This window comes from Magallana gigas, chromosome 4 (genome assembly GCF_963853765.1).
Source record: "Magallana gigas chromosome 4, xbMagGiga1.1, whole genome shotgun sequence".
NCBI lineage: Eukaryota > Metazoa > Mollusca > Bivalvia > Ostreida > Ostreidae > Magallana > Magallana gigas.
This window is the reverse complement of record NC_088856.1, coordinates 44,657,128-44,672,195: the sequence shown is the minus strand read 5'-3', so window position 1 is coordinate 44,672,195 and position 15,068 is coordinate 44,657,128. Positions and strand designations below refer to the sequence as shown.

General features: G+C 32.8%; 1 long non-coding RNA gene across 1 annotated transcript in view; it reads left to right on the top strand.

The window, feature by feature from the left end:
* The window catches only part of LOC136274846 (uncharacterized), a 41,462-nt gene extending 26,633 nt beyond the window's left edge, over nt 1-14,829 (top strand). Inside the window, exons 2-3 of the long non-coding RNA XR_010713270.1 lie at nt 7,927-8,089; nt 14,636-14,829. This is a non-coding gene — a long non-coding RNA (uncharacterized lncRNA). The remainder of the gene's footprint in view (nt 1-7,926; nt 8,090-14,635) is intronic.
* Nucleotides 14,830-15,068: the final 239 nt, after the last annotated feature.

Below are 15,068 nucleotides of genomic sequence, written 5' to 3'. Positions count from 1 at the left end.
TGCGTGTGTTTATTTGTGTGTGTGTTCAGCTTGGAAGCAAGTTTAAAAGAAATTAATCAAACTTCGTACACTTATTTGGCATGGTAAAAGGACAAACCTTGTTAATTTTCAAATCAACTAGTTAAGAACTTTTTAATATATCGTTAAAATAACACAATTTTAAACAAATTTTATGTACGACTTGACAATAACTACTTCCGCTTCTCTTCTGTGAAGCCAAGTGAAAGTAGGCAGTTCAAATCAACAACTTGGTATTTTTTGGATTTAGATCTAGTCTAAGTAGTTTTGTAGGGTTAGTAGAATGTGGTCTCTTCATTTACATAACTATATATTCCTAAATAATGCATCCTCCACACAATAACTGATGTCGCCAGGAGATGCTCCGCTTAGCGGAGTTATAATAACTATTACAAGTTCAAATAATTCCTTGTTTCGCTAAAAAACCTGCCAGTACTTTCTGCTGTTCTAGACAAAAAAGTAGATATAACGCAGGCAACTCTCAGCGATCGATTTATTAAAAATTACTCTGATCGATATGATGTCAAAATTAGCAGCATGATATCATATTTTACTCAAGAAACCTGTCAATTTTAACTTTATCTCTGGTCAAAATTATAAAAACTACAGGCGTAAAATGTCACTGAAAACTCTTCTAACTGAATATATTTTCGATTTCTCTGTATAAGCGATATAGTCTTCATTGATAACAGCACAAGTATGTTTGATAAAGTACGTAGATCAATGTCGGGAGGCAAATCATCGGAATGCCAGAATAAGACTGATCTAATACAGATACCCAAGAGTTAGATAAGTGTCATTTAGGATATGATAAGGATAATGCAGGCATGGTTATTTTGTTTTATCAGCAAGTGTTATAAGGTTATAAAGTAGATAAATATTTATGTGGCTTGACTGGCCTTTCTTCTGTTTGTGTATACAAAAAGGACAAAAGTGTAACACTACCACACATATTATGAAAGATGAATTTGGCAAATATCAAAAGCATATGACCTTAAATACTTAAAAAGTGCTGCTAGAATCCTTTGCTTTGGAGTTGAAAATGAAAATTGCATAGTATTTTCAATGAAATTTAAAACGATGATGGGTTTTCGATAAATAATAATAAATTATGCGATTAACAATATGATTACAGCAGCTATACTTATAAACATGAGCTAATTGCTGAACGAATTATTATATCCTACAAACAAATGAATTTTTGGGTAGTGTTATACTTTTGGATTTTTTGTTAAAGTGAAAAAGTGATATATTTTTACTGTCATGTGATACCAAGGCACGAAGCTTCAAAGATTGACTCTATTCCGAAGTAGAAGCATTATAATATCTTAGTGAATACTCTCACTTCATATTAATGTTCAGCATTGTTTTTATATAAATAAACATTAATTTTTAAAATGACCATAATATCAACTATCATTAAACTCGGAGTTGCCTTAACGTACTCGGGAACTTCCTCTCTTTAGGTAGGGTAAGACTTTTCATGTCTGAGCCCTTCTTTGCAACTGATGAGGTCCCCAGAATATTCCACAATAAACTCTCCTTTCCGATAAGCTTTTTCAGCAAGCAATCCCTTTCCTTAAAGACAATTAAGTTTAACACCTCTCAGTGATTTTGCTTTTCCTGCTTTTTATAAACAGCCCCTCTTAGTGGTTTTGACCTTATCTGAGCTGAAAGCTCACGTCAGCTATTCTAATCATTTTTTGTCCAGTGTCGTAATGACTCCATAAAACTGATCTCATTTTGGTTATTGTTTCTCAGGTGAGCAATTTGGCTCATAGGGGCCTCTTGTTTTTCTATACAAGTCACTGCAGTAGTTGGGGTATATTACGTGTCTTCAGAACTCTGTAACTATAATTTTCTCAGCTCCCCTTTAGCACAAATACCTTTAACAAGGCAGAGAATAGTTTGAGTATTGACAGGTGTTTTATCAGGAACTGTCCCTTGCTACCTATTGTTTTTTAGCAGATGCCTTTGAAGTTATTACTGCTGTTCCAATCTTCACCTAAATTTCATAGCTGCTGCATCTTTCTTCGTCTTCTTGAAACGACTGATCTGTTCTCTTTGTTGAATATGAGTATACTGTTGCCATGGTTTGAGCATTATTGTTCATTATACAACAAGCGTTTCTGTAAACTGTTTTCTTTACTTTATCAGTCTATTTTTTTTATGTGCTTCTTGACAGTTCCTGAGTTTTTCATATTTTATGTTTAATAACTGAACATCATAAGGCCAAAAAAAAATATAAGTAAATAGACAAATAAAAAAAATTTAGTTGTTTATTTTAATATGCTTATTAATTTGATGGTGTCTGAGCAGACTATCTAGGGTTGGGTGCAACATTGATTATGTTAATGGAAGGCAATAATTTTGTCCCAAGGGGCCCTAATTAGATGTATGTAATCTTTGTTGCCCCAAAACATAGCCAATAGTTCTTTGTTCGCAGATGGAAAACTGCATGGTCTAAGTGATCTTGTTGGCATTATATTCTGCTGTTGGTGTGCAGGTTTTTTTGTTTACTGAGACTTCTCATTGGCATTTTTTCTGATGTTAGCAATATGTATATATGAAGTAATTTTAATTGTTACAATAATATGTCTTTTTTTTCAAATATTGTATATTGGTCCTCTGGTGTTAATTAAATTGCAATGTTCTTTAGAGTCCTAATCTGTAGGCTGATCAATAGTAAGTGATGTCCAATATCTCAGCCATTTTGATTTGTTTAGACCTGTAATATATTTATTCAAAAACAGTCTTGAGGGTAGCCCAGCAGGGAAGAGTGTTAGGGATATATGGCCTGTGCATCATAAGGAGGCATTTTGGGGCAGACCTTGGGTAATTGTTATGTGTATATAATGGTGATGAATTGTAATCATTGAATTTTTTTAAGTAATGGGATGTAATTTGTAACAAGTAACTGTAATGTAATGCATTACTACCTTAAATATGCAGGATTTTATGACCATTACTTTCAATTACAATTGAATTTTGCCTATTTTCTAATTTTACGAAATTACGTGAAACTATTGCAATGAATGATACATTGAGATTATCAAATACTTATTGTTTACATATATTTAATTGTAATCTTGAAATTCTTTTCACTACATTCTGTTACCATTACTTTCATATACTGGGGTCAATTACTTTGAAATATACGGTACTTCATTGAATTACAATTGCAGTTGAATTTAAGTAATACTTTGCAATTTCCATTTATTTATTTCTGGGCTATTAAAAAAAGCAGAAAAACAAGCTCAAATTTATCAAATCTTTGTCTATAATTACAACTCCCTCTTTAGATTTTCACTCAGTACACCACATTGGTCTACACAAATTCACAAATGCTCACCACTTTTATTTAACGAGTTAGCTAGATTAAAGTTTTCTATAGTAGGTGTTTATATTTCACACACCTTGGTATATGATGATAGCACAATGCATTAATAGCCTGTGTGGTCAACAAAATTTCCCATGTCAGATCTACCTTAAATTTGAAGATATGATATGTTCAGCTATAAAGGGTTATTTAGTAATTTATTTAAAAGGAAATTTTTTAAAGTTCTATGTAATAATTGGTATTTTATAATTAATAATTGTAATTTAAAGGGTAAAGAAACTAAAAATATGTTGTACAATAAATCAATTATCATCTACTATAATTGCAAATTGTATTTATTTTCATTAAAAATCCTAGAACAATGAATAAATCATGAAAATTGATTGCTTAATTAGTTTAAATTTATCATCTATGGGAGCTGCCATTGATCTTATTAATAAATCTATGACGTCATACCATCTATTATTATGGTTTGTTTTATCAACATAGCATCAATATTAGCAAATCATGATTTTTGCTCTAAATGTTCTGGAAAATTTGAAAGAATATCGATTGGAAACCATTCTTTTACTTTTAACTTTCCACTAAATTACAAACCAACGTTAAACCGAGCAATGTTCAATTGAAATCTTAAAGCAGAGGTTAGTGTCGATTGAATCTCCGCGTAGTTGTGGAAATTGTTAACAGATGTCAAGTATCCTACAATATGTTTTTGTTATTTTGACATGGTTATTAATTCCGACTTTAGAGAATGTATTTTAAGCATCCATATTTCAATTATAAGAGACTTATTTAGTTAGCAAAGAACTTGATTTGGAATAAAAATTTACTCGAGGTCATTTTCAATTTTGAATGATAGCAGATTAAGGCGGAATAACACATCATCACATAATGGCTGTTCTCTTATCGAAACAAAATGTTGTTTTTTTAAAGGATTTTATCGACGTCAACATGTAACTTACTTCATAGCCGAGTGAATAAAGTGTCGGGGTTGTGATCCGTACATCCCGAGTTCGAATCCCTGCAGGGGCTTTTGTTGTAATTTACTGAATTGAATTTTTTAGATATTCATTTTTATCCAAAAACTGCAATTTTTTCGCTGATTTGACATATGTACAGTTTATTTATCATTATATCTTTCATAATCAAATCATTTTCTGTTAATTTGAGTGACTCTTTCCAGGTGTGTTATTCCACCTTAACAGCTGTCATTTATTTTTTAAAAATGCATATACTAGTATATATGCATACATGTATATTCTTTAAATTGACATGTGAACTTAAACATTATCAATTTGTTTAGTTGGATACTTGAGTGACAGAAAGGCATGAACCAGTGTTTTATATAGCTCAGCACTGTGTATATTGTATATGTAAACCAAAAGGAATAGATGATATGTGACCTCAAAATAATTAATTTTTGGTTTTTGATACAAAAGAATTTTATATCATGTCAACCTTGAGTAAATACGATTTCTGTAATTTCAACCATACATTAAAGCTTATTTTCAAAACAGCATGACTTTTTGTAACATTTGATAATTTAAACCATGAACTTTATTAATATAGATAAAATATGTTTTTGACTTTCCTTCCCCTTTAATATGACTCCTCTTTTTTCACTGTATTTCATGCTAAAATGTTTTTTCTTGTTTCAATTTGATGATCTTTGGTCATAATTAGTATATGATTTTGAGATATTTTTGTAGAAATATTGAGAGACATTCATTCCTAATTTGAAAGATTTTTTGCCATCTGAAAAATAATAACTTATTAGCATGCTTTATAACAGAATTGTTTTTTTCAATCTGGTTTGCAAGCTAGCTAGTGCACTTATTATGTATTGGTTGTTGTTCATGAAAATTCAAGCAATTATTTTTCTCTGGACACAAGAAATTCTCTAAAAAGGATAAAAACACAACAATCATGCAGATTTGTGCATCATTCATCTGTAGGCTTTGATATTAAGAATATTATCTCCTGAGTGAAAAATGGCACACTTGGGAGAGACATGACTAATGGAGTACTGGTTTAATATCAATAAAGAAGCTGTGAAAAACTCAAACAAATTGAGTTTGAGAGACACCTCCCCCAACAAAACAATCAGATGTTATTTTCATGGTATACAGTGACTTGGGATTCCAAAAGCAAAATTTCCATTATTTTAGATGCAAAAAGAGGTTGTTGACAAAGTTAGATGGTGGACCCATATTACTCATTTTCAATATTATTGAGTATATTGCTTATAATACTAAACAGAAATGTAGACAACAACTTTCCTCTTGCCAGTGTAAGATGTCTCTCACTTTAATTATCTGTTATGACATGTTTGAAGATAGTGTGGCAATTGTTACTCTAATGCAAAAAAAATTTAATCAACTGAACTGAGTCCCTTGAGAGTATGCTAAAGTGCAATACACACCTAGTTCTACACTAAGGACTGCCAGACAAACCATGAACCATCAGCTGTAAGGAATATCCAGAAAAACCATGGTAGCTCAGTTATATAAACATTGGTCTTTACACCTATATTTCAAAGCCTATGGACATAATGAAGTGAAATTGGTGTCCTAACAATTTGTAGTATTTTTACTAACCCAAGATTTGTCAGATATGAAAAATGACAATAACAAAGTGTCAACCATCCATGAAACGAAATACAGATTCAAAGCAGAGCAACACGGACCTCTAAAAAGACAGAGATTGGATCAGGTGCCATGGAGGAGTGAGCATCCTCTGCTGACCGGTCACACCCGCCGTCTGCTCTTTGTCGTAATCGAAAAAAAACCCCGGAAAAGTCTGTAGACAATTATGCGATTAATTATGGTCTAACAATGGTCTAACAATTAGTATGAAAAAGGTCAGTCAGCATGCGAGACACAGAGGAAGATTGTATTTGCTGACAAGGTCGTTTTTATCGACCATAGATCTCGGAGCTTTATTTGTTGTCATGAAGTTTAAGACAGTTAAGTTTGAAATGTAGTGGTGTAAATTATGAGGGAAAGTTAAAGAATAATCTGTTGCTTTTACGTTCAGCGATACTTACCATGTTCATGATCACTCGTAACCATACATTAGGAAGAGGATACTTGAAAACTAGCTGATATTTTTACATTTATGATCTGGATGCAATCGTATCACTCTCTGGAGCACAGGAGCAAAGTTCCACATATATGCCTGTTGTTTGATGTTGGAAGTTGTCTCATAATATGCAAGCTTATTACAAAGTGCCAGACAAGGGCAATTTTGCTTCGTTATAAGCATAATGCACGATAATGTCAAGTTGACAATATGTAATAAGTCACGGGGAACGTCAATTCATCATAAGTTTGCTATAACTGTGTTTTACTGTAATATCATAAAATGGAAAGCATGTGCTTTTTCAACCATGGAACCAAAGTTTTCACAATGTGGAAACTTTATTTTGTTACAGCCTGAAAACCATATATTATATGACAACTCAGAAATTATTCAATATAACAGCCTAGAAACCATATGATATACAATAATCTGAAAACGAATGACTTAACAGCCTGGAATATATTTGATATTTTGAAAACCAATGAATTTACAACATTGAACCATGTGAGTTAGCAACCTGAAAACCATACAATTTTACTTATAAAAAATGTTATACAAAAGAAAGATCATATGATTGTTACAACCAGAAATTATTTGAATCAACAACGGAAACCAATTCACTTAACCTACAAACCAATTGATATTTTAGCCACCTAGTAACTTTTTGACATAACATCCTTAAAACCAATGATATAACAAACTGGAAACCATATGATATGAAAACCTAAACACCAGTAATGAAGCCATTCGATAAAACACCACAGCCAGGAACCCATATTGTGTTACTGAAAACCAACATGGTATTCAATGGTTTTAAATTACTGAAACCATATAGTTTGATAGTCTGAAAACCACTGGATGTTTTTACAACATTAAAACCATATTATACAATACCTGGAAATTGTATAATTTGAACCTGAAAACAGTTATATATGACATATATTGTATTTCATAGAATTGGCTGAATTTAACCTTACAACTACATGCTAAACTGTTTATAAAATCTGATACTTTCAATGGAATGATGAATTGGCAAATTGATTTTAACTATATCTCGAGCAACAATGTGTATACATACTATTCGATTAACCTTTAATTGTGCAAAGAAATTTTAGATAAGTCAGCAATAATTGAGAACAATGTAACAATATTATGGTAATGCAGATGCATATTTAGGTTTTTTGTTTTCATTTTAATCATGTGATATTTTTGTAACATACATGTAACTTTCATCTGTTTAAGTGCTTTATTTCTAAACTGTGATTGTAATGATGTAATATAATTCTTGCAATGTATTTAAAAAACTGTAACATTCAAAATAAATGATTTATTCTATCAATACCTCTCAGTGATCTTGGCATTATAAATTGCATTTGCTCTGTTGTCAGTTTTCCATGATTTGCTGATGCATATCATGGTATTTGTCACAGAGCGTTTGCACTTTATAATGCCAAGATCACTGAGAGGGGTTAAATTTTTTTTTTAAGGAAAGGGATTGTTTGCTGAAAAATCCTATCGGAGAGGAGAGTTTATAGTGGAATATGCTGGGGACCTCATCAGTCGCAAAGAAGGACTCCGACGAGAAAAGTCTTACCCTGCCAGGAGAGGAAGTTATATCTTCTTTTTTGTCTGGAACAGCAAAAAGTACTGGTAGGTTTTCTTGAGGTGATAATTTTGGTCTGGGCGTGATCAAATACAATTAATCTCGAAGGGCTTTATGATACATTTTATCAAACCCCGACCAAAATAATCATCTAACATCTCATAATACTCAAAGAATGATTCCATATTACTTATATAATTTTTGCAATTTTACGATTAGATATATTGTATTTCCTCCAAAATCTTTTGATACAATGGACCCAGTTTAATTTAAAGAGAGAATCATAGCCATCTTCCCCATGTGGCACATATTCGGAGTTGTCATTGAGATGAACAAACAGTCATCAAAGACAAACACCTGTCCCTTGGCATGACATTTGGAAACAAGTATTCCTTTTAAAGGAATGATCGGCAATAATGATATATTGATACTAGCTAGAAGCAATCAACATGATCAGTTTGATGTAAAATAATTAAAAAAGTACTGTATTCTTACAAAATATTTTTGCCCCCCACCGCAACGCGGTGCGGGGACATAGAAATGCCGGGCGTGCGTCCATGTGTCCGTGTGTCCGTCCGTCACACTTTTTTGTAAGCGCTCTCATGCCTACAAATTTTGATGGATTTTCATTAAATTTATACCAAATGTTTATACCACTATTACCTTGGTCAAGTTCGAAAATCAGCAGTGGTCGATAGTTTTTGTTGGAGTTATGGGACTTTGACCACAATAATGACTCCGTTTTATCCAAAAATTGACCTTGTAAGCGCTTTCATGCCTACAAATTTTGACGGATTTTCATTAAATTTATACCAAATGTTTATACCACTAATACCTTGGTCAAGTTTCTAAATAAGCCTTTATCGATACTGCTTGACCGGTGGGGGACCCAGGAATTCTATTCTTGTGAATCTGTACACCATAATTTCATCATTATAAACCGTCAACAAATTTAATTTTGAAATTAAACTCCTTGTCTAGTTTTATATTTTTAACGTAATTATTAAATGTTAATGTATCTTCTTCTTCTTCTACAGAATACTGAGTAGGGCTCTTCAAAGAGCATTAACACGTGTACAAAGAAAGAGTTGTATTAAAATAATTTAATGTGACTGAAAAACATTGAATGCCATCATAACTTGCGCTATTGAGGTCGCATTATAAGGTAACCTTGTTTATAAATCAAGTCGTCTTCCTAGCTACTATTATGCAACATCAATACGCGGGTATGATAAGGCAATTTTCAGCGATCAAATTCCTCTGATCAATATGACGTCACAATAAGCAGCATGATGTCATATTTTACTCAGAAACTTGACGATTTTAACTTTATCTCTGGTTTAAATTATAAAAACTACAGGCATTAAATATCACAAGAAACTCTTCTAACTGAATATATCTTCGATTTCTCTCTATTACGTATAATTATCATTGATGACGTCATGAGAAGCATGTTTAAGAGAGAAGATCATGTCGGGAGACAAATCATCGGAATGCAGTGTAAACAATGCCGAAATAAGACTTATTCAATACAGATACATAAGATTTAGATGAGTATCAGTTAGGATATTATCAGGATAATACAGGCATGGATATTTTGTTTATTCAGGCGGCGTGTTTTATAAGGTAAGCAGATTGACATTTATATGGCTTGAACAGCCTTTCATTTGCCAGTGTGTACAAAAAAGGCAAAAGTGTAACACTACCCCGGATATTATGAAAGATGACTTTAGTAAATATCAACGGTATATGACCTAAAGTACTTGAAAAGTGCTGCTAGAATCCTGTGCTAGTTGTTTTAAACGAAAAATACATACTAGTATTTTCAATGAAATTATAGAAGTTGAGAGGGTTTCCGATAAATATTTACAATAGGATTCTAGCAGTAATACTAATAAACATGAACTAATTGCCGATCGAATTATTGTAGCAAACATACAAATGAACTTCGGGGTGGTGTTACACTTTTTGAATTTTTGTTAAGGTAAAAAAGTGATTTATTTTTAACTGTCAAGTGATACCATGGTACGGCAGCTTCAAAGATCGAGTCGATTCCGAAGTAGAAAAATAAAATCTTGGTTAACACATTCACTTGGTATTAATATTCAGCACTGTTTTCATAAAAATAAACAGTTTTTAAATTGATCATAATTTTGACGGTCATTAAACTCGGAGTTGCCTTAACCTACCCGCGTAGATCGAGGTCAGTTCATGGAGTATCTTCTTATGATTGAGGTCAGTTCATTGAGGTCAACTGCATTACTAAATGAATCTTTCGATCGAAATTCTTACGCGTGAGACAAAATGTGCATTCTTGAATCAACAGGTCGAACTGTATTTTATGTATGTTTGCATTTCTTAAGGTAAATGAATTGAAATAAAACTGGGTAAAATGTTATATAAATACTAAACCAAACTTCAAGTTTTTATAAGAACTACTTATGCAAGCGGAATGTGTGCGCACGTGGAAGCATTTGCCGGATGCCTCATATGGACACAACACAACACAAAAAGGGTGTTGCAGTAAGCAGTTCTGTTTTCCAGTACTTCTTGATGTCTAGTTGATGCAGAAGTCCCACCAGCATGAGAAGTGATATGAATTACTTCATATCTGAGGAATTTGTTTCATACTATTTGTGAAACCTACTACATGTTGTCAATTGAGCAGAGCTCAAGAATTGCTGTGCATACAGATTTGTCTGTTGTGCAAGAAATTAAAAAAAACTGTCATTGAAAAATGATTTAAATATTCTTGAGGTGAGCCTTTGTTGTTCATTAATTGCTTGTATTAAGCCAGGAGTTTTTGCATAGTCAAGGGATGGGGGCTCCTCGTCTCTTGCCACCCAGTTGTCTGAATCTATAAAATTTTCTAAGTTTTCGGTAGGTCTACTCACAAATCAAAATCGTCAAATTCAAAATCACTGTCCATTCAAAAATGCTTCAAAATCAATGCTCCTTGTTGTTGCCATTAAATTATCTTCTGCTCAGTACACTCATAAGATAAGTATTTACATGTACACTTGCGTGTCAAAAGTATGTCAATTTTTTTTATTTTTTACCTATATATTTCATTGAAAGCAAGACTTATTTTTTAGAAAAGTTTTCTGTTGTTATTTTTTGACAGATTTTGAAGAAATTTATATTGATTAAAGTAGATTGAATTCGCATTCATTGAAATATTTTTTTTATGACTCATTTGTAAAATTTGATATTTCAAACACAACACAAAGATATTTTTTAAGAGCTATACAATATATCTTTTGCAATATGCAAGCCTTTGGATTATTACATGTAACTCCAAATCTCAGAAACAAAGGATTGAAAAAAATATTTAAATATGATGCAAAAAAGCTAGAGAAATTCTGAATTTATCAATCTAGGTCTTTTCAAAATCGGTCAAGGGTTTACTTTTTAATGATTCTTTAAAAAAATGTTGGTTTTCAATGAAATATATAATGAAATGGGATAAAACTTACATACTTTTGGCACCCGAGTGCTGTTGTTGACGTATGCATAGCAACATTCATTATAGCATTTTCCATGATTTTTGCTGTGTTCATACTAGGTTTAAATAATATTTTCATGAATAATAACTTTTCACTTAAAAGAGTATAAATAATAAAGACAAAAGATGAAAGAATTGTGGTTAAACTTTTATTTTAAAACACTGATAACATGTAAATAACTCGCGTTTTCTGTTTGGAGATATCTCGCGCGTTTTAAAACGTGTTTATAATTATCATGAAGGCATATGTCGTACTTACAGCAAGGATGAAACAATCAAATTACACACAGTCCGAAAAACAATAAATCACATTGGTGTAATCATTTTTTAGCGAAAATATCACGAATGAACAAAAACAACCTGCAACTTTCGTTTTAAATACGCAAGGTTAACACAGTTAAGGTCAATGTTAAGAAAGTCTCCAAATTTCTTCTTCTTCTTTCTTTTTATACATTAACTTAAGTAATCTTTTACTTTTTAGCTCACCTGAGCCAAAGGCTCAAGTGAGCTTTTCTGATCACAATTTGTCCGTTGTCTGTCGTTGTCGTCGTTGTCGTTGTCGTCGTTGTCGTTGTTAACTTTTCACATTTTCATCTTCTTCTCAAGAACCACTGGGCAGATTTCAACCAAATTTGGCACAAAGCACCACTAGGTAAAGGGGATTCAAGTTTGTTCAAATGAAGGTCCCCCCCTCTTTAAAGGGGAGATAATTGAGAATTATTGAAAATTTGTTGGTATTTTTCAAAAATCTTCTTCTCAAAAACTATTTGGCCTGAAAAGCTAAAACTTGTGTGGAGGCATCCTCAGGTAGTGTAGATTCAAGTTTATTCAAATCATGGTCCCCGAGGGTAGGGAGGGGCCACAATTGGGGGATCAAGTTTTACATAGGAATATATAGAGAAAATATTTAAAAATCTTTTTCTCAAAAACTATTGGGCCAGAAAAGCTCAAATTAAAATGGGAGCATCCACAGGTAGTGTAGATTTAAATTTGTTCAAATCATGGTCCCCGGGGGTAGGGTGGGGCCACAATTGGGGAATCAAGTTTTACATAGGAATATATAGAGAAAATCTTTAAAAATCTTCTTCTCAAAAACTATTGGACCAAAAAAGCTCAAATTAAAATGGGAGCATCCACACGTAGTGTAGATTCAAATTTGTTCAAATCATGGTCCCCGGGGTAGGGTGGGGCCACAATTGGGGGATCAAGTTTTACATAGGAATATATAGAGAAAATTTTTAAAAATCTTCTCCTCAAAAACTATTAGGCCAGGAAAGCTCAAATTTGAGTGGAAGCATCCTCAGATAGTGTTAATTCAAGTTCGTGCAAATCATGGTGCCCGGGGGTAGGGTGGGGCCACAATAGGGGGATGAATTTTTACATAGGAATATATAGAGAAAATCTTAAAAAATCTTCTTCTCAAAAACTATTAAACCAGAAAAAGCTCAAATTATAATGGAATCATCTTCAGGTAGTGTAGATTCAAGCTCGTTCAAATCATGGTCCCCGGGGGTAGGGTGGGGCCAAAATGGGGGGATCAAGTTTTACATCGGAATATATAGAGAAAATCTATAAAAATCTTCTTCTCAAAAACAATTTGGCCAGAAAAGATCAAATTAAAATGGAAGCATCCTCAGGTAGTGTTGATTCAAGTTTGTTCAAATCATGGTCCCTGGGGGTAGGGCGGGGCCACAATGGGGGATACATTTTTATACATAGAGAAAATCTCTAAAAAATCTTCTTCTCAAAACTATTAGGCCAGGAAAGCCCAAATCTGAGTTTGATGTAACCATGATACCCTAGAGAAAAGTGGGGCCACAAAATGGGGCGGTGGGGGTATATAGGAATAGAGAAAAATCTTCTTACAGGTACAACAACAAAAGGGGCTTGGTATTTACCAAAAGAAAGAGGTGGATAAAAATTGGCAGATTTTCAATTTTTTTTTAGCAAGATCTACTGTACTTAGTTGTCAAGATATTTTGATACTGTAATGCTAATTTGATCAGAGTTAAGGCAATTGTTGCTCAGGTGAGCGATGTGGCCCCTGGGCCTCTTGTTTATCAAAATTATAGTTTTTTTCTTGATTATATATGTTATTGATTTTGTTTTCTTTGTTAGAGTTTTAGATTGAGCGATTGTTTTAGAGATAAGTAATGGCACGGAATTTCCCCATTTCCAAAATTAGATGACGAATTTAAAATCATCTTTTAAGCTATATTCTTTTAAAAATAGGCTTATATTTTTCATTTTTTAAACAAATCATTTATTGTCTTTAAATTTATTGATTCACAACAAAAACACTCGACAGTTTTTATCTTATTTTAGGCTAAAGTAACTAAGCGCTGATTTCTTTCTCAAACCCAACATGTTGGGTTGCCGCACGGTAACGTCGGCTATTCCATACCCAATATGTTGGGTTGCCGCACACAAAAGGTTAAGACTGGGCGAATTCAAATGTTCTAAGTTATCTCTTTAGTAAACAAGTGTCTGGGCGAATTTAAGACAGTGTGAAAGCGTTTGCAAGTGTAGAAGGGTGAAAATAATACGGGGGGAAATATCCCTGTAACAGTACTGTAAATTCCTAATTATATGCGAGGAATTAATATCCGCGTAAAACCGCGAGAAGCCAGTCTCGCGAATTTCAAAATTTCGCTTTTAATTTTCGGACATGTGTAAACTACATGAAACTATGATAAAGTTTCGGCATTTGCAATTTTATGTTCTTGCGATTTGATAGATAATCGTTGAATAGCGGAATTAAGTACTCGCGTAAAATAGGGAATCTACAGTATATCCTATACTTTGATGGTTGCTCGATCAACTTAGCTTAAATACTGTACTTTCATTAAATGGAAAATAAAAGTTTGTTTTATCTGCAAATGTTTTAAATTATAGCTAGAGCATGAATGTGACAAAACCTTTGTGATCCATAGAAGTTGTATCATATTTCCACTGATTAAAAAATTTAGTTTGTAATTAGCATGATGCTTGTATACCTGGATGCATATAATCGGGCAATACAAAATAGATATATTGATTTTATAGAGTTACTTTAGTCATGTTAGTAATTACAATTTTTTATTTACAGTTTGGATGCAACAGAATCATCCAGAAAAGGCAGATTTGCCAATGATGCAGCACCTGGTGATGTCCATCGTAATGCTTCAGTTAAGTGTTTATCCAGCGAAGGAAAACCATATTTGGCTCTCTTTGCCGATAGAGAAATAGAAATCGGGGAAGAAATAAGATATGACTACGGGGTTCCAGATCTTCCATGGAGAAAGCAGGTACTTTGAACACAAGGGCTGAACATTTTCTGTGTAAATTTAACCTAATTAAGGTGGTATATTGAACACCTTCCCACATCTTGGGTCACTAAATACTTTATATCATAATAAATAAATCAAAATCAAGTATAACCTTATAAAAAATAAATCCTCTAAACATCCAAAATCTAACCCCCCCCCCCCCCCCCCCCAATTTTTACAAGGTAGTAAAAATCGAATTGAAAGTTTTCAACA